Raw genomic sequence first — 18,481 nt, 5'->3', positions numbered from 1 at the left:
TTTGCAATCTGTATACAAGGAATGATGAACAGTGTCTCAGAAGAGTGAAATTATGAGTAGACAAAATTGAATTGAGGACTTTTTTTCTTGTAAATCAAGCAAAAAATAACTTAAAAGTCAGTAACTTTGACAGTACAGCAATTAAACAAAACAGAACCCTACATCCCATTTGTAAGCGATCAAGAGTGAGGGGGGGGGCATCCAAAATTTTGACTAACCAATTCCAAGCTTAATCAATTCTGTCATTCAGTCTTGCATCCTCTTTGTCATTTATTTCCTTGGACATCATGTCAAAGGTCTCCAGATCAGTCATGGTCACCGTCCACTCTCCGCGTCACATCATGAACGAGAGTTGAGGCTCCTCAGCCCAGGGGTTGCCAGAAGGGGCTCCACAATGACCTTCAGAATCTCTGAGAATAAAGAGAAATAGAAATAAAATACTCACTTAAATTACTGCAGCTATGAACTCTTTTTAAATGACTAATGCCTACAAAAAAAATTCTTACTTTTCCCCGTCATGGGCGTTTCACACTCACTTCCTAGCTGTTGAAGAATGAAGCAAATGTTAGCTGCAAAATTCAAATGAACCATTGTCCAATGATAAATTTTGCCCTGTTTGAAAAAAAAAATGATGGCATTCTGTCTGTGCCTTTGTATGTGGTGCAATTTAATTTGGCTGTTGTACATATCCAATCACGTTATTTTAAAATAGTACTGATAAAATTGCTTGTTCTACAAGTTGTTATCCAAATGATGAAAATGTACAGGGTGAACCTGGGTTTTATTTTTAACTTTGACATCCGCCCCGGTTTCCGGAGTGTGAAAGTCAAGGCAATGACATGTCATAAATGCAAGTTCCATATTGAAGATTGCAATTACGCTTTTTGCATATGCGCGACAGTACCTAAGCATACATATGTATATTCAAACCACCAATAACAGTTCAATTTCCAAAGATAACACAAGGCAGTTGTGATTACTTCTACAATCAAGAATAAGTCAAAAATCAATCTGTACCTTGTGGAGTCCGGTCAGTTTTTAATACAGATGCTTCTCTTTTATCCAGGCTTGGAGTCTGAAAAAGAGGGAAAGGGAAAGAGAAGATGTCTGATTTGACAATTCACCCATTAACCGCTGTTAATCACATGACACAACACAATTTTAACTTTTGAAGTGATTAGATTTCCAAGCCCTGTTGATCGCAAAACAAAGTTAGGTGCACATTTTAATGACATCAGAAGATAAAAACCTACCTTTTCACGTGCCACTCCATGTCCTAAATCTGGAGTCAATCACATCATGGGTAAAAAGGGAAATTACATCTTTGGCATGCCATCAGAAAATCTAAAATTTGTGATCTATACTTACGGTTTGATCTTGGTTTTGTTTTATAATAGCCATGGCGATTTTTGAAAGCGAACTGCTGACATCTGCAAAAGCAATGCCATTATTTACATTAGTTTTGAATTCACATGTGAAGTTTAAACGCACACGGCATAACCTCTTGTCAAAAATAACATTTCCTTTTTAAATGTGATTTTAAATTTGATGACAACTATAAAATTATCCAACCGGCCAAAAAACAGGAATACAGAAGAATTAAAACAGAAGAAACAATAAACGCATTTAAAAATGGTTTAATGTCACAAAACTGGGATATTATATACAATGAAAATAATATTAACTGTGCATATGAGGAATTCTTAAAAATTTTCAAAAGGCTATATGACAAATACTGCCCTGTAAAAGTAAATAATAGGAAACTAAAGTATGTAGATCATCCCTGGATCACAAAGGGCTTACAAAATGCCTGTAAAAAGAAAAATACACTTTACAGAGAATTTATAAGACAGAGAACTAAAGAGTCAGAAAATAAATATAAACAATATAAGAATAAACTAACTAATATTAAAAGAGCTGCTAGAAAAGAATACTATAGTAAAATATTAAATGATAATAAAAATAACACCAAAGAAATATGGAATATAATGAATACTGTAATAAAAAATGGCTCTAAAAAAATTAATTATCCTAAATATTTTATTATCAGGAATACTGAGAAGTATGATATGCAAGAAGTGGCTGATAACTTTAATACATTCTTTGTAAATACGGGACCTGATCTGGCCAAACAAATACCAGATTCAGTAACAACTGAGGAGCAGTGTAATAGTTTAATAGATAGGAATCTGAGCTCAATGTTCCTCAAAGCAGCGGATGAGAAAGAAATTATAAAGATAGTCTCCCAATGCACAAACAAGACATCCAAAGACTGTGATGACATTGATATGATTACCGTAAAACGAGTGATTGAGGGGATCTCTAAACCATTAACATACATCTGTAACCTATCATTTCAGACCGGTATATTTCCAGATAAAATGAAAATAGCAAAAATCACACCTTTGTATAAAACCGGGAACAAACACCATTTCACAAACTACAGACCTGTATCATTACTATCACAATTTTCTAAAATACTGGAAAAACTTTTCAATAAACGACTGGACAAATTTATAGATAAATATAAAGTACTCACTGAAAGTCAATATGGATTTAGATCCAACATAGCAACATCACTGGCACTAATTGACTCAGTGGAGGAAATTACTAACGCAATAGACCTAAAACAATATACAGTTGGGATATTCATTGATCTAAGAAAGGCATTTGACACAATAAATCATGAAATATTATTCAATAAATTACATCGGTATGGCATCAGGTGGAAACCATTAGAATGGATCAAGAGCTATTTAACAAAAAGGAAGCAGTTTGTGAAGTTGGGTGACACTTGTTCAACGTGTTTGGACATTAGTTGTGGCGTCTCTCAGGGGTCAGTGTTGGGCCCTAAACTTTTTATATTATATATAAATGATATATGCAAGGTATCACATATTTTGAAGATGGTTTTGTTTGCAGATGACGCAAATATTTTTTGTTCTGGTAGTGATTTACACACCTTAACAACACTAATAAATAATGAATTAAGCAAATTAAAGGTATGGTTGGACAGCAATAAATTATACTTAAACCGAAGCAAAACAAGAGTAATACTTTTTGGTAATCACAGAACTAATTTGAAACTAGAGATAAAGCTGGATGGGGTTATTATTCAAAGAGTGAATGAGATTAAATTTTTAGGGGTGACAATAGAGGCTTTGCAGCTGACGTCATCAAGCTACCCACATTAGCTTGGCGGCCATCTTGGCGGTCAACTTTTCAGTGCCGGTCAACGACTCACACACGCTTTCTTGTTATATCTGCTGCTATTTGAGCTTAAAAATGCCGGATACCTGCTGTGCTGTTGGATGTAGCAATAGACGAGGCGATAAACCAAATCTTAGCTTCTATAGATTTCCGGCGAACATGAAAAAACTTGATAAATGGATCGCGGATATTCGTCGTGAACGATGGAAACCTACGATTTACACAAGGATATGCAATGAGGACTTCATATCAGGTATGTAAACAAACTATTCACCCCTGATTTGTTTCACAAAATGTGAAATAATACAATATGGGATGGTACAAATATGATTGTTGAAAATGCTGGGTGCATTTTTAGAAAGGCAGCAAGAGCAGCAAGGCAGGGAATGGGATGATTTCTTCAGTTCACCCCCCCGTTTTTATTTTGTGTTTATTTTTTCATGATGCTTCATCTGATTGGCTTGAAAACGTTATCAATGTAAATATTGAACTTCATATTGGAATTGAACAATTAATTCTCGAGTGAATGCATTAGGAAATTTCCCCAAAAAGTATTATGAACCTTGTGAAACAATTTTTTTTTAATGTAGCATTTTTTAACAAGAGGGTTTTTGTTACTTCATTTGGCACAAGGTAAAATCTACATTGGTAAAGTTTTCAAGCCATTGGCACAAGGTTAAAATTTTTATTGGTTAAGTTTTCAAGCCAATCAGATGTGGCATCATGCAAAAATAAACAAAAAATAAAAATGGTAGCAACTTGAACAGACAGGTACAGTATCTGAATGATTTCACTCTATTCAGTTTTTTAATATGTCAAGTTATGAAATGCCATTACAAAACAAATCGACGAGGTAATTATAAATATCTGGATATGAGAGTTCAGGCAGGTCGGCTGTTGCAAAATGCTCGGGCGATTTTAGCATGCTTCTCGGTAAAAGGTACGGATCCGTTGTGCCAACAAGGTTCAACTTCTCTCTGTAACGTTTCTTGGATTCTTCATCCAAATGCCCAACTTCGTTGGATAGCAAATCGGCCATAATTCGGATGAAATCGGTGAAAATGTAGCGCAGAAATCAAACAATCTATACAAACACGTAGGAACGAGCTGACGAGTTGACCGCCAAGATGGCGGCATAACACAAAATCACGTGATAAAACCACGTGACTGCAAAGCCTCTATAGATGATAAGATCAGTTGGAAATCACAAGTTAAACATGTACAAACTAAAATCTCAAGGTGCATCGCAGTATTAAATAGAGCAAAACAGGCTCTGGATCATACAACACTTCGCATCCTTTATAATACACTAGTTCTTCCATATTTTATGTATTGTGTAGAAATCTGGGGTAATAATTACATAAGCACAATATATCCACTTATTATTTGACAAAAAAAAGCAATACGGATCATTCATGGGGCAGGATACAGGGATCATACAAATTCATTATTCTTAGAGTCAAAACTCATCAAACTCAAAGATATAGTGGAATTCCGGACAGCACAAATACTTTACAAAGCAAAAAATAATCTGTTGCCAACTAATATTCAGAATCTTTTCATTGGGAGGGAAGGGGGTTATAATTTAAGGGGGACATTTAATTACAGGATAAGGAAGGCACGCACAACAAAAAAAACATTCTGTATTTCAATATGTGGAGTTAAGTTATGGAATACTTTGGAGGAAACGCTCAGGGAATGTTCAAACATCTATCAGTTTAAAAAAAGATATAAAGAAGAAATTATTTTTACAAGGTACAGAAATGAGGGTGTATGAGTATCATGGGGTGCTTAGTATTTATCGATTTACGTTTCTTTGTTGGTTTTGTTTGTCTGTTTGTCATTGTTTTGTTCAGGCTGTTTTTTATTTTTTGTTTTTATTTTGTTTATTTCTACCATTCAGGTATCTTTGTGTTGTATTTGAGGTATGTATGTATGTTAAGTGTCTGTGTGTGAAATATACGTATGTATTAATAGTGTGTAGGTACATGTTTAGTGTCTAGCGAGCAGCAGGTGGGAGATAATTTAGTAATTTAGTATTTTGTTGGGATAACTGAGGCAAAATGATTTATGGCTGGGTATTTAGGGATTATTAAAAGGGGGTGGGATTAAATAAATTATACTTCTTCCTACTCCTTTTCAGACATGTGAATGTGACTTATGGTTCTTTTGCGGTTATATCTTTATTGCTACGCTTGTAGGCATGTGTATGTGTATATGTATATATATGTATATGTATATTTTTATATGTATATATATATGTATATGTGTATGTATGTGGGTATGTCTGTATGTGTATATATGTATATGCATGTATTTTGTCATGTCTTTTCATTGTGTACAATAATCGTATTCTTTTTTCACGTTTGAAATAAACTAAACGAAACGAAACGAAAATGTAGGCAGTTATATGCCTTATATGTACAGTTATAAACTTTCAAAAAGATTTTATTCACTTGAGATTTTTTTTACTTAAGAAAACCACTACATACACTTCTTCTTCCTCCTGTTTTTTTTTACAGTGGCACACAATTTATGCTCGTGTCTGCCCCTAGCGTTTCGAACGAAGCAATACAACATTGCAATCCCATCCAATTACAGCTGGTTTAGGGGTTCAATATTTCATATTTGATGGATTTAATTTTGGTATCTATGGAATAACCTAATATAGACTTATATATCAGGTTACAGAAATAACCACACTTCACAGGGATCATTGGTTGTTTAAAAGAACGCAATACAAATTATGAATATTATTTATACAATTTATAGCTGGTTTAGGGTTTAATATTTCATATTTGATGGTGGGGACAAGCGGTATAGAAAATGGATGGATGGATTTAATTTTGGCCTCAGGTTGCAGAAATAACCACACTTCACACGGATCAATGGTTGTTTAAAACAAAACATCACAACTTCTGTACATTATTTATACAACTTACAGAATGGTTTTGGGTTTAATATTTTATATTTGATGGAGTTAATTTTGTCGTATATTTTAGGTTATTCCTTCGCCCCAATGACACTTTACACGGATCAATGGTTGTTTAAAACAAAGCAACACAACTTGTTTTAGGTTTAATATGATCATATTTGATGGATTTAATTTTGTCATCTATTTTAGGTTATTCCATAGACCTAAAGTCAGGTCACAGAAATAACCACACTTCACCTGGATCAATGGTCGTTTAAAACAAAGCAATGCAACCTCTGTTCATTATTTATACAACCTACAGCTGGTTTAGGGTTTAATATTTCATATCTAATGGATTTAAATTTGTCATCTATTTTAGGTCTACATATAAACCTAATTTAGACGTCTCTTTTAGGTCTATATATAGAACTAATTTAGACGCCTATTTTAGGTCTATAAAATAACCTAAAATAGATGTCTATATCAGGTTACAGAAATAACCAATTCACATGTACGGATCAATATGCTTTGTTAAACACAAATCCAAACAACTTCTGTACATTATTTATACAATTTACAGCTGGTTCAGACTGTAAAATTTCGAAATATGATCATATTTAATGTTTTTAATTTAGACGTCTATTTTAAGTCTATATCGAGACCAATTCTAGACGTCTAAATTAGGTCTATACATAGACCAGATGTCTAATAGACGTCTATGGCTGACAGGGTAATTATTTACTCGAGTTTAAATGACTTAAAATGGAGCATTCATTAATTTAATAATGATTTTGACACTTTAAAATGAATTTGCAACCATAAAGTAGCTGGTAAAGTTAACTTGTAATGAGGATCTTTCACTTTATAGTGTGGGCTACAATGTTTTGACCATATAGTGGGATATCACTCCTTGATATTTGTGTTAAAAAAAAGTCCAGTAAATACATAATCAGAGACAGTCTGCCAAAAATAAAATTAGAAACATATAGTATAATTAATATTTGGTCTTACAAAGTGGATGAACGAATGGGCGGATGAATAGATATATCGAAGGGTGGGTAGAAGGCAGTGACGTGCAGTGAGGTTCATGACTGGGGAGGCACTGACGTCACCCCCCCTCCATTAAAATTTGTCCGACATCTGATCGTGTCGCAAAAAAGGTTGGGGAACGCTGCTCTAGAGTAGCTTATACATTATTTAATTTGAACAATTTTAATTAAAATCCGATATCAGCAGTCTTCACACATAAAAACACTCATTAAAGCACATGGAATCAAAAACTTTTCGATCGTGCGTACCACTCCGTTTGAATAGACATGCTCCGAAGCAGGGCTGTGGACTCGGTCGGATTTTTGCTCCGAGTCCGAGTCCGGCCTCTTGACCACCGAGTCCGAGTCCGGCTGTCCATTTTTTCTGTTAATTCATGTGACTGCTTAGTCTTTATTCAAGGCTAATTTAGATCAAAATCTAAATAATTACAACAGTTTTGTGATGGCTTTGTCTTTATTAAACATATAAACGAATACAATAAACAGATACTTTCAAGTTTCAATTCAACGACTTGAGTTTGTTCTTAGGAACAAAATCGCCTCAACCAAGTCAGCCTTCATCGCGCCGCGCTGATCAGACATGATAAACTTGAGCCCGGAAAACAGGCGCTCTACGCTGACTTGGCTGATTGGCATTGCTGTTAGTGTCCGAGTCGCTGCCTTGAGGCCGGACGGATAACGATCAGCTGTAACAAATAGGCTCTCTTTCATTCGACCAAGTGCCAACATTGCCCCAATTTCTTCATCTATGTCGGTTGGCGAGGTGGCGGCCGACAAACGCCGGCGGCGCTCAATGCTGTCAAGTTCTTTTTCAAACTCATCCTCCTCCGTCGATGTGGAGCCATCAACCTCGGCCGCATTGATCGTAAGCAGGGCTGTGGACAGTATTCCTACGCGCATTCTCAGCAGCATGATGAAAATAAAATTGAACGTATTTTTTTTATTGTCGGACTCGGTGGACTCGGTCAAAATCAGCACCGAGTCCGAGTCCGGCAAAAAAATGACCGAGTCCGACCGAGTCCGAGTCCCCGAGTCCGAGTCCACAGCCCTACTCCGAAGTCCCGTTGTCCGGATCAAACCTTTTAACTCCGGAGTTGGCCTTCCTTTACTGATGACCTTCTGCTTCGACCGAAAAGCCTTAGTTGAAAATCGTTTTCGTTTGCATATGTAATCCTCCATTGTAAAACAAAATGTAAAAACAAAAACAAAAACGAATGTAAAACGAAATAAATGGACGACTGCTCCTCAGTTGTTCACTGTAAATTTGAACTGGAGATCACTTATTCGACAGGTGGGCGCAAGAAGCATCCCGGGATCACTAGCACTCCCTGCCATAAGGCAAGAGAACTTTTTTTCGTTGCCTCCGTTGGGTCTCTATTCAAAGCCAGAAACACGACGTCACAGACAAATGACAAAAAACACTAGATATATACATCAGCTTAACTACGGAAATTAGTTAATATAGCCACAGTGTTTGAACACTTAAACAGCGACATAGAGACAGACAGCAGTTCAGTCTAACTGCATAGCCTGTCAGCATAGGCAGGAAGTTGGCTCCTCCGAGTGACTCGTCTTCGGTTTTAACGTAACTATAAAAATTCAGCGATTTTGGTTCAAAATGATACAAAACTACTGAAATTAAAAGGAAAATGACTTTATAATAAAAACAATTGAATTTGTTTTTTCCCCTTTTCATTTGGCAGGGGAGGCACGGCCTCCCTTGCCTCCTCTGATCGCACGTCCCTGGTAGAAGGGTGGGTTCTTGGATGGACACGGATGGATAAAAGAATAGCTGGAATGTGAATTTATTACCGTTCGTTATTCCAAAGATTGCACTAGAAAATTACCTTTTCTGGTCGTTGCTGACCTGGTTTCCTGGTCGTTTTTGTGTGTCTAAGGGTTACACCACACAGCTCTTAATTTGCTGGCTGTCTCCGCTATACCCTTGAAAAAACCTTCACCTATACCAGGGGTGTCCAAACTTTTTGCAAGGAGGGCCAGTTTTGTTAAAGTGAAGGGGCCCGGGGGCCAATAGTTTTTTGTTGACATTTTGTAACTACAAAAAGTTCATGCAAATACACACTCTTATAAAACAATTTTCATTGTCACAATTGTCTTTATTTTTCAAATGACAAAATAACCAAATATAAGCCACTCAGGCAGATGTGAACAACTCTAGAAACACAAATTCTGCCTTTCATTCCTATCTGAAGAGTGAGATAACATTGAACAAACTGTATGAAATACCTTAAATTTACATGAGTTTAAAATTATTTTTGCCTCATGAACAATTTAAACAGAAGTTATAAGTAATGCAAAGTTGTCTGTTATTATCAAAACTTAAAAGGTGAATTTTGTTCTTGTCATTTACAATATCTTTCAGAAAGTAATAGTTTGTGTCACGTCTACAGGTTCATAACATCAACAGTATTAACATGGCCACTTCGTAGCCTGCTTTAGTAATATTTACTTTTGTTTCACAGCCCCGCGTGAAGAATAGCTGTTGTGATGCCAGTTCAGCTTGGCGCTGCTTCACTTTATCAGCGCGGTCACTCCCTGTTAGCTTGTCGTATGTGTTAGCATGTTTAGTCTGATAGTGTCTCTTTAGGTTGAAATGTTTAAACAAGACAACCGTCTCTTTACAAATGAGACAAATACAATTGCCTTGATTTTTAGTGAAGAAGTATTGTAATTCCCATTTCTCTTGAAAGCGACGGCCCTCAATGTCAACTTCCCTCGTTTTCTTTGCAGTCACCATGGCAGAAATGAGCGGAGAGGGGTGGTGCTCCCAGCTTTTGGTAATAGGAGGAATTACAGTTTCAAGTTTCATGATTTCTTTTTTTTTTTAATTCAGTTTGACAGTACACGTGGGCCATAAATAATACATTATAAGACTGAAGCTGCGGGCCGTATGAAATCTGATCGGGGGCCGGAATTGGTGTTTTAGAGTGTAAACGTGCATCGCCCCCCCCGATCAGAACCCGTACGGTGTTCTATTATTTGACTTTTGTGCTCAACATGGATTTTCCATAATAAACACCATGTTCAAACATAAGAGTGTGCACTTGGCACCAGGACACCGTTGGCCGCAGTTCGATGATCGACTTTGTAGTCGTGTCATCGGATTTTTGGCCGCATGTTTTGGACACTCGGCCGAAGAGAGGGGCGGAGCTGTCTACTGATCACCACCTGGTGGTGGGTTGGCTCCGATCGTGTGGGAAGATGCCGGTCTGACCTGGCAGACCCAAACGTACTGTGAGGGTCTGCTGGGAACGTCTGGCAGAATCCCCTGTCAGAGAGAGCATCAACTCCCATCTCGCGCAGAGCTTTTTCCACATCTCATGGGAGGTGGGGGACATTGAGTTTGAGTGGACCATGTTCCGTGCCTCCATTGTTGAGGCGGCCGACTGGAGCTGATGCTGTAAGGTGATTGGTGCCTGTCGTGGCGGCAACTCCCGAACCCGCTGGGGGACACCGGTGGTAAAGGATGCTGTCAAGCTGAAGAAGGAGTCCTATCGGGCCATTTTGGCCTGTGGGACTCCGAAGGCAGCCAACAGGTACCCGATAGCCAGGCGGAACGCGGCCTCTGGGATTGCTGAGGCAAAAACCCGGGCATGGGAGGAGTTTGGCGAGGCCATGGAGAATGACTTCCGGGCGGCTTCGAGGAAATTCTGGTTCACCATCCGGCGTCTCAGGAGCGGGAAACATTGTTTACAGTGGAGACGACGTGCTGCTGACCTCGACTCAGGACGTTGTGAGTCGGTGGGGAGAATACTTCGAAGACCTCAATTCAACCAACACGCCTTCCGTTGTGGAAGCAGGGCCTGCAGACTCTGAGATGGACTCTCAAATCTCTGGCATCGAAGTCACCGAGGTAGTTAAAAAGCTCCTCAAAGGCAAGGCTCTGGGGGTGGATGAGATTCGCCCGGAGTTCTTAAAGGCTCTGGATGTTGTGGGGATGTCCTGGCTGACATGCCTCTACAACATTGCGTGGACATCAGGGACAGTGCCTAAGAATTGGCAGACTGAGGTGGTGGTCCCCATTTTTAAGAAGGGGGACCGGAGGATGTGTTCCAACTACAGAGGAATCCCTGGTAAGGTCTATTCAGGGGTGCTGGAGAGGAAGGTCCATCGGGAGGTCGAATCTCGGATTCAGGAGGAGCAGTGTGGTTTTCGTCCTGGCCGTGGAACAGCTCTATACACTCGGCAGGATCCTCGAGGGTGCATAGGAGTTCGCTCAACCAAGCCACGTGTTTTGTGGACCTGGAAAAGGCGTTCGACCGTGTCCCTCGGGGAGTTCTGTGGGGGGTGCTTCGGGAGTACGGGGTGCTGAGTCCACTGATAAGGGAGGTCCCTGTATCATTGATGCCAGAATTTGGTCCGGATTTCCGGCAGTAAGTAACATTCGTTTCCTGAGAGGGTTGGACTCCGCCAAGGCTCCCCTTTGTCACAGATTCTGTTCATAACCTTTATGGACAGAATTTCTAGGCACACTGGGGCGTTGAGGATGTCCGGTTTGGTGACCTCAGCATTGCATCTCTGCTTTTTTAGAGACGTTGTGGTGCTGTTGGATTCTTCAAGCCGTGATCTCCAGCTCTTGCCGGAGCGGTTTGCAGCCGAGTGTGAAGCGGTCGGGATGAAGGTCGTCACCTCCAAATCGGAGACCTCAGTCGAAAAAGGTGGAATGCCCTCTCCGGTTCGGGGATGAGATCTTGCCCGCAGTGGAGGAGTTCAAATATCTTGGGGTCTTGTTCACGAGAGAGGGCAGGATGGATGGAGCGCAATCGATTGGCGGATCAGTGCAGCGTCCGCTGTGATGCGGAGTCTGTACCAGTCCGTCGTGGTAAAGAGAGAGCTGAGCCGAAAGGCCAAAATGAGTTTCCTCCGCAGGGTGTCCGGGCTCTCCCTTAGAGATAGGTCGAGCCTCTGCTCGTCCACGTTGAGAGGAGCCAGATGAGATGGCTCGGGCATCCCATTAGAATGCCCCCTGGGTGCCTCCCCGGGGAAGTTTTTTGGGCATGTCCCACCGGCAGGAGACGACCCAGGACACGCTGGAGAGACTATGTCTCTCGGCTGGCCTGGGAATGCCTTGGGATTTCCCGGGATGAGCTGGACAAAGTGGCTGGAGAAAGGGACGTCTGGGCGTCCCTCCTAAAGCTACTGCCCCCGCGACCCGACCCCGGATAAGCGGTAGAAGATGGATGGATGGATGGATGGATGGATGGAATGTGGCAGTCAGAACAAAGCAGAGAATGGGATAACTGTAGCTCCACAAATCTGAATATTTTGGCACTCACACTGATGTATACCGTAATTGTTGGACTATAAGGCGCACCGGACTATAAGCCGCACCAGCTAAAATTCGGGGACATTTTAGTTCTTTTTTCTTATATAAGCCGCACCGGAGTATAAAACGCACATGCGCACGAGTTATTTACAAAGAAAAACAGTACACAGAAAGCCTTTTTAAAGTTTTAATAACATACTTTAACATGTCTTTCTAAACACTGCCTGTGACGCAGCAGTAGTATCGCAGCAACACGGAAGTGTGCACGCGAGTTATTTACAAAAAAAGACGGTACACAGAAAGCCTTTTTAAAGTTTTAATAACATAGCTTAACATTTCTTTCCAAACACTGCCTGTGACGTGCCAGTAATACCGCAGCAACACGGAAGTAACACAGCACTAATAGGGCTGGATTAAAAAAAACATACCGGTAAAAGTCACTGAGACGCGGCGGTAACACAGCACCAACACGGTAGCACAGAAGGGCTGGTTAAAAAAACATACCAGTAAAAGTAAAAAAAGAGCCGTCTTCATCTTCCTCCTGTGCACTGAAACCATCGAAGTCTTCCTCCTCAGTGTCCGATTGGAATAGTGTTAGATATTCTTCGCCACACACTTTCTCAGTCTCTCTTTAGTCATCGCTTTTATGCATTTCTTCTAGCATTTTCCATGATGAGGGTCTGTTCACGCTAATTTTATTCATGCACGAAGCGCTAAGTTACATTAAACTAGCGAGCTACACGTATAACTCTCGAGTAGACCTGACTGGGAAATAAAGAAAGAAAAGGGTGACGCAATACGATGTAATTAACAATGGGCCAAATCGACTGCCTTTAACTTAAAAGCGGTATAATATGCATTTCTTTTGTCCCCCATAATGACGGTTTGTGTATAAAAGCTTCCTTTTTTCAGTAATGTCCGTTTTGATCTCATTCTGTCTCTTCTTTGTGTGAATTATACGGCACTATTTGCCTGGACATGCGATCAACACAGCACTTTTCTCCCCAGTGACCATGTCACATATCCCTCCGCCCAGCAAAGCGGTGCCGCACAACGGCGGTCCACAGCCTTTTTTCGAGTGTATAAAAGTGATCAAGTCATCACAAAAATCACAAATAAAAAACCCTATATAACCCGCACCGGACTATAAACCCCAGGGTTCAAAATTTGAGAAAAAAGTCACAATTTATAGTCCGGAATTTACGGTACCTACGTGTGAAATTTTGGTGGTGGTCAGAGGGGCCGTCGGCACATACTGTCAGCCACGCCTCCGTTAGCCTTTCCCAGTGGCTACTTACGTAGTTTACTACCTCCAGAGTGTGAATGTGTGAGTGCATGAATAATGTATCTATTGTAAAGGGTTTTTCCGTGTTTTTTTCCACGCTTGAAAAAATATATATATATAAAATTTCTACTTATCTGTCTTTTGCTTTCATGACATGACATGTATTTCTGAGCCTTTTCTTTATTCTTGCTTTAGGAAAATAAGCGAGAAAGAAAACAAAAATACAAGACTGCAGGATTGTATTCTCTTGCAAAAATATCCAGCAGAGTACATAAATGAGATCCCCTAGTGACATTAAATGCAGTGATTTCAAACTACACTGCAACACAGACTTGAGTTACCCTGAATCTGCTGTGTGTGAAGGCAGGTGGTCTTGCTTACTGCAAACACGCCATTATGGCCTACAATTGATTCTTGTTCCAAATGACTGAAGGATGTCCAGTTACTAAGGATTCATGGACGTGTACCACTGTACATGTACGATTTGATTCATGCTCAAATTGTATGCACTGATACCAGTATGACATGTACCTTGTGGGTAGGAAACATATAAGACATCACCCACTCCACTCTTCACGACTTGACCCTGGCTACGGCAACTTCGCTTACGTCACACATCCATGACATAGGCCAGTGCAGAGTTTAAAGCCCATTTTCTTTAAACTTCTTTTACTGCATGTACCCCTATGACATAGCCTCCCTTGTCAGGTCTTTTCAGTGGTGCTGGATAGGGACATAAAATCTCAGATTCAGCAGGAGCACTATGGTTTTCATCGTGGCTGTGAAACAATGGACCATCCCTATATCATCACAAGGTCCGCCCAACCTATGTATCTACAAGGCATTTGGACGTGGAGAAAGCGTTCAACAATGTCCCTCAGAGTTTTCGGTGGGAGGTCCCTCTATGACCTATGACATAGCCTCCCTTATCAGGTCTATTCAGTGGCGCTGGAGAGGGACATCAAATGTCAGATTCAGAAGTAGGAGCACTGTGGTTTTCATTCTGGCTGTGAAACAATAGACCATCCCTATATCATCACAAGGTTTGCCCAACCTATCTAAATGGCTTTTGGATTTGGAGAAAGCGTTCGACGATGTTCCTCAGAGAGTTCTGTGGGAGATGCTTTGGAAGTGTGAGTAACAGAACCCCCTGATACAGGTCGTTCTGTCCCCATACAACCAATGCCAGAGTTTGGTTCAAATTGAAGACAGTAAGTTGGATTTGGTTCCAGTGAGGGTTGGACTCCGCCAAGGCTGCTTTTTTCACAGTTCTGTTCATAGCTTTTATTGACATAATTTCTAGGCGCCAAGTTGACATTCAGCGTGTCCACTTTTTATCTCCACTTTGTCTTTCATAGTGAAGAGGGGATAGAGCCAGATGGTGAAGCTCTCGATTTATCCAACAATTTACGTTCCTACCCTTGCCTATGGTCATGAGTTGTGGGTCGCAGATGGAATGTTACAAATGCAATCGGCCAAAATGAGTTTCCTATACAGGCTGACTGACTGGGCTCTCCCTTAAAGATAGGGTGAGAAGCTCGGTTGTTTGATAAGGTGGCTCAGGCATCTGATTAGGATGCCTCTTGGATGCCTCCCTGGTGAGGCGTTTTGGGTTCTGGTGTGGGAATGCCTTGCAATTCCCTGGAAGAGCTGGACAAAGTAGCTGTGGAGAGGGAAGTCTGTGCTTTCCTGCCTAAACTGCTGCCCTCGTGAACCAACCCTGGATAAGCAAAAGGAAATCGATGGATGCAAGATATTATGACATTGGTGTTGGTACTCGATCGGCAAGCACTCAAACGTGAAGACTCTTACTGTGTCTGAAAAAAGTAATATCTGTATGTCCCTATTTGCTGTAAAAGATAGCTTCTAATTGAAACACGTCCTAATGTCATTGTGACAAATTTAAGTGAGGAAAAATATATCATGCTGTGTTCTTTCTCCCTCATTTACTATTAATAATTAAATGGTCTCATAGGACATGAGTGTTACACTGCCCTATTTCTGTATTCACACACAAAAAAAGCCATTTCATTCTTGTCAGGAAAAGTCTGCCTTTCTTCTTCATAAATGGTGTCTTCCAATCCCTGCAGAGTTGAAGGCTTCTCCAATTGAGAATGTGGATGGATAACTGGGGGTAGGGTGACCTGTTTTCTTGTACTTTGCATTCTGTGCTGGTTTAGGCCAACACAATAGTTTTGAAGCAATGTTGCTGTTGTCACTTCGATGTATTAGACCAGTAGTCTCAAACTCAGTTTACCTGGGGGCCGCTGGAGGCAGAGTCTGGGTGAGGCTGGGCCGCATCAGGATTTCAACAAGAAAATTGCTGATAAAACATTCCAATGTTCTCAAAATTCTTTATTTTCAACAAAAAATAAAAATCAAATAAATAAATTCAAAAATGAAAAAAAATCAATCTGTAATAAATAAATCAATAAAATGATAATAATGATCATACAGCAGATACAGACGACTGAAGAAACCACATATTGACTGACTGACTAGAAAAGCGCTGATAAAACATTCCGATGTTCTCAAATATATCTATTTTGAACACAAAATAATTATTTAAATAAATAAATTAAAAAATTAAAAGAAAAATAAATAAATTAAAAATCTTTCTCACTAACGACGTAGCTAGCTTCGACTGCAGCATTATTCTCTGTGGTTGCTTTCTTAAAGAAATCTTGTTGCCTCAGCAGACGTGTTTTAAGACTGGCAACCAAGGGCGGACCAACCACGAGGCAGACTAGGCCATTGCCTAGGGCGACAGTTGCCCCCCTGCCCGGGCGACCTGCAACCACCCAAAAAAAAAGCTTTTTTAAAAAAAAAATCATTATTATTTTCTTTCTAAATTGTTCTAACTCATACAAATGCATATTTGGATATAATTCATAAAAGGCGCCGTGTAATGTTAACATTAGGGTGATGTTTTTCTCTCCGGTTATGGCAATGTTTTGAGGGTACTGATATTGTATTTTCCTAAAGCATAAGTATTTGTAATCTTCAAAGGATTCGTATCTTAAAAGCTGTGATAATGTTACGTTCATCACTTTGAGCTGCATTTCGTGTAGTGCTATATACTGTAAATAATGCTTATATTTATGTATTATTATTATTATTATCAGTCCCCTCATCGAAGACTACAGATGCAGCAACAGAAGCAGCACCAAGTGTACCAGTCCCTTCTTCCTCATCCCTGTTGAGTGATGCCACACCAAGTACCTCAACATCAGCTACCAACATAAAGGCTGAACCAATAGACCCTGCTGATTGGCCTGTTCTATCTGATAAGATAAGAACAGAGCTTGTTCTCAGAGGACCATATCGGATTGAGCAGAGCTTCACTTTCCCCAAGATGTGAGGAGAGGACACATTCAGAGTCAGAAGGTGTTAGCATGGCTATTTCCAAAGAGAGCTGATAAATGGTGAAAAGGTTAGAAGAAGTTGGCTCACGTATTCTAATAAGAAGGACTGTTTGTACTGCTTCTGCTGCAAACTATTCTCCAAAAAGAACTTCCATTTGAACACAGAGGGATTCAATGATTGGCACAATGCAACAAAGGCGCTGGGGGATCATGAGCGTAGCACTGACCACAACACAAACATGGCAACATGGAGAGAACTGGAGGTCCGGCTTGCACACGGGACAGGGGGCTCCAGGGAGAATTTTGCCTAGGGCACCAAATTGCTCAGGGCTGCCACTGCTGGCAACTTGGTTGGCTCTCTCATTTCCCTGGTATTTTTCGTACTCCTCAGCATGTCTAGTTGTATAGTGACGTTTCAAATTGTATTCCTTGTGCACCGGCAACTTTTTCATTGCAAATAAGACACTACTAATAAGACTATAATATTGAGCCCCTGTGCTTAATAAAGAAATATTGCACACCCCACTTTTCCTGAAATTGTCTGTGCTCATGTGTCCAGCCACGACCATGTGCACTCTTCCACCACCTGGACTCAGCACAAAAGCAGAGAGGCTACAGGGGGTACTGTTGACTCTCTGTTGGTTGGTAAAACCCAACTTGAAAAAAATCATTATTATGTCAAGAGTGTGGGCAGTGCTATTAAGTTTCTCTGTGTGAATGAGTTGGGGCTCCGTGGGACTGCAGAAACTTTTAGACATGATGCAGGTGGTGATGATGTTGCTTCAGGGCTTTTTCTGAAACTCATGGAGTATACATTAGAGAAGGATGAGAAGCTAGCAAGCAGGGCTGTGGACTCGGACTCGGGGACTCGGACTCGGTCATTTTTTTGCCGGACTCGGACTCGGTGCTGATTTTGACCGAGTCCACCGAGTCCGACAATAAAAAAAATACGTTCAATTTTATTTTCATCATGCTGCTGAGAATGCGCGTAGGAATACTGTCCACAGCCCTGCTTACGATCAAGTTTGAAAAAGAACTTGACAGCATTGAGCGCCGCCGGCGTTTGTCGGCCACCACCTCGCCAACCGGTCAAACGCGCATGCGCGTGAGGGGAAATCCCGCAAAGGAGGAGGGACAAACAGCGATTGGTTTTGCTGGCTTTTTAATGAATGGCGACTGTGACTACGGGGGCCCATTAGGTCCAGAAAAGCTGACAAGACGCTTGCCAAAATGGCAAGGAAAAAATGCACAGCTAAACGAATATATGACGATGAACACAGGACGTTTTTAACAGAGTTAAAGTTGTTTTTTGTTGAACGCTATGGCAAGCCATTCTGCCTGATATGTCGGACGTCATTGGCGCATTTAAAA

The 18,481-nt window shown here is 40.4% G+C and overlaps 1 long non-coding RNA gene across 1 annotated transcript; it reads right to left on the bottom strand.

Moving 5' to 3' along the window:
* Window positions 1-348: 348 nt before the first annotated feature.
* On the bottom strand, window positions 349-1,172 carry LOC119129547. Its single transcript, XR_005099244.1, has 3 exons — window positions 1,018-1,172; window positions 507-543; window positions 349-410 (listed from the first exon to the last, which is right to left on the bottom strand). It is a non-coding gene; the product is annotated as an uncharacterized LOC119129547 (long non-coding RNA).
* Between the last annotated feature and the right edge of the window lie 17,309 nt (window positions 1,173-18,481).

The sequence above is a fragment of the Syngnathus acus genome, chromosome 10 (genome assembly GCF_901709675.1).
Source record: "Syngnathus acus chromosome 10, fSynAcu1.2, whole genome shotgun sequence".
In the NCBI taxonomy this organism is placed as follows: domain Eukaryota; kingdom Metazoa; phylum Chordata; class Actinopteri; order Syngnathiformes; family Syngnathidae; genus Syngnathus; species Syngnathus acus.
Note: the sequence above shows the minus strand (reverse complement) of the source record. Positions and strands in the feature narration are given on the sequence as shown.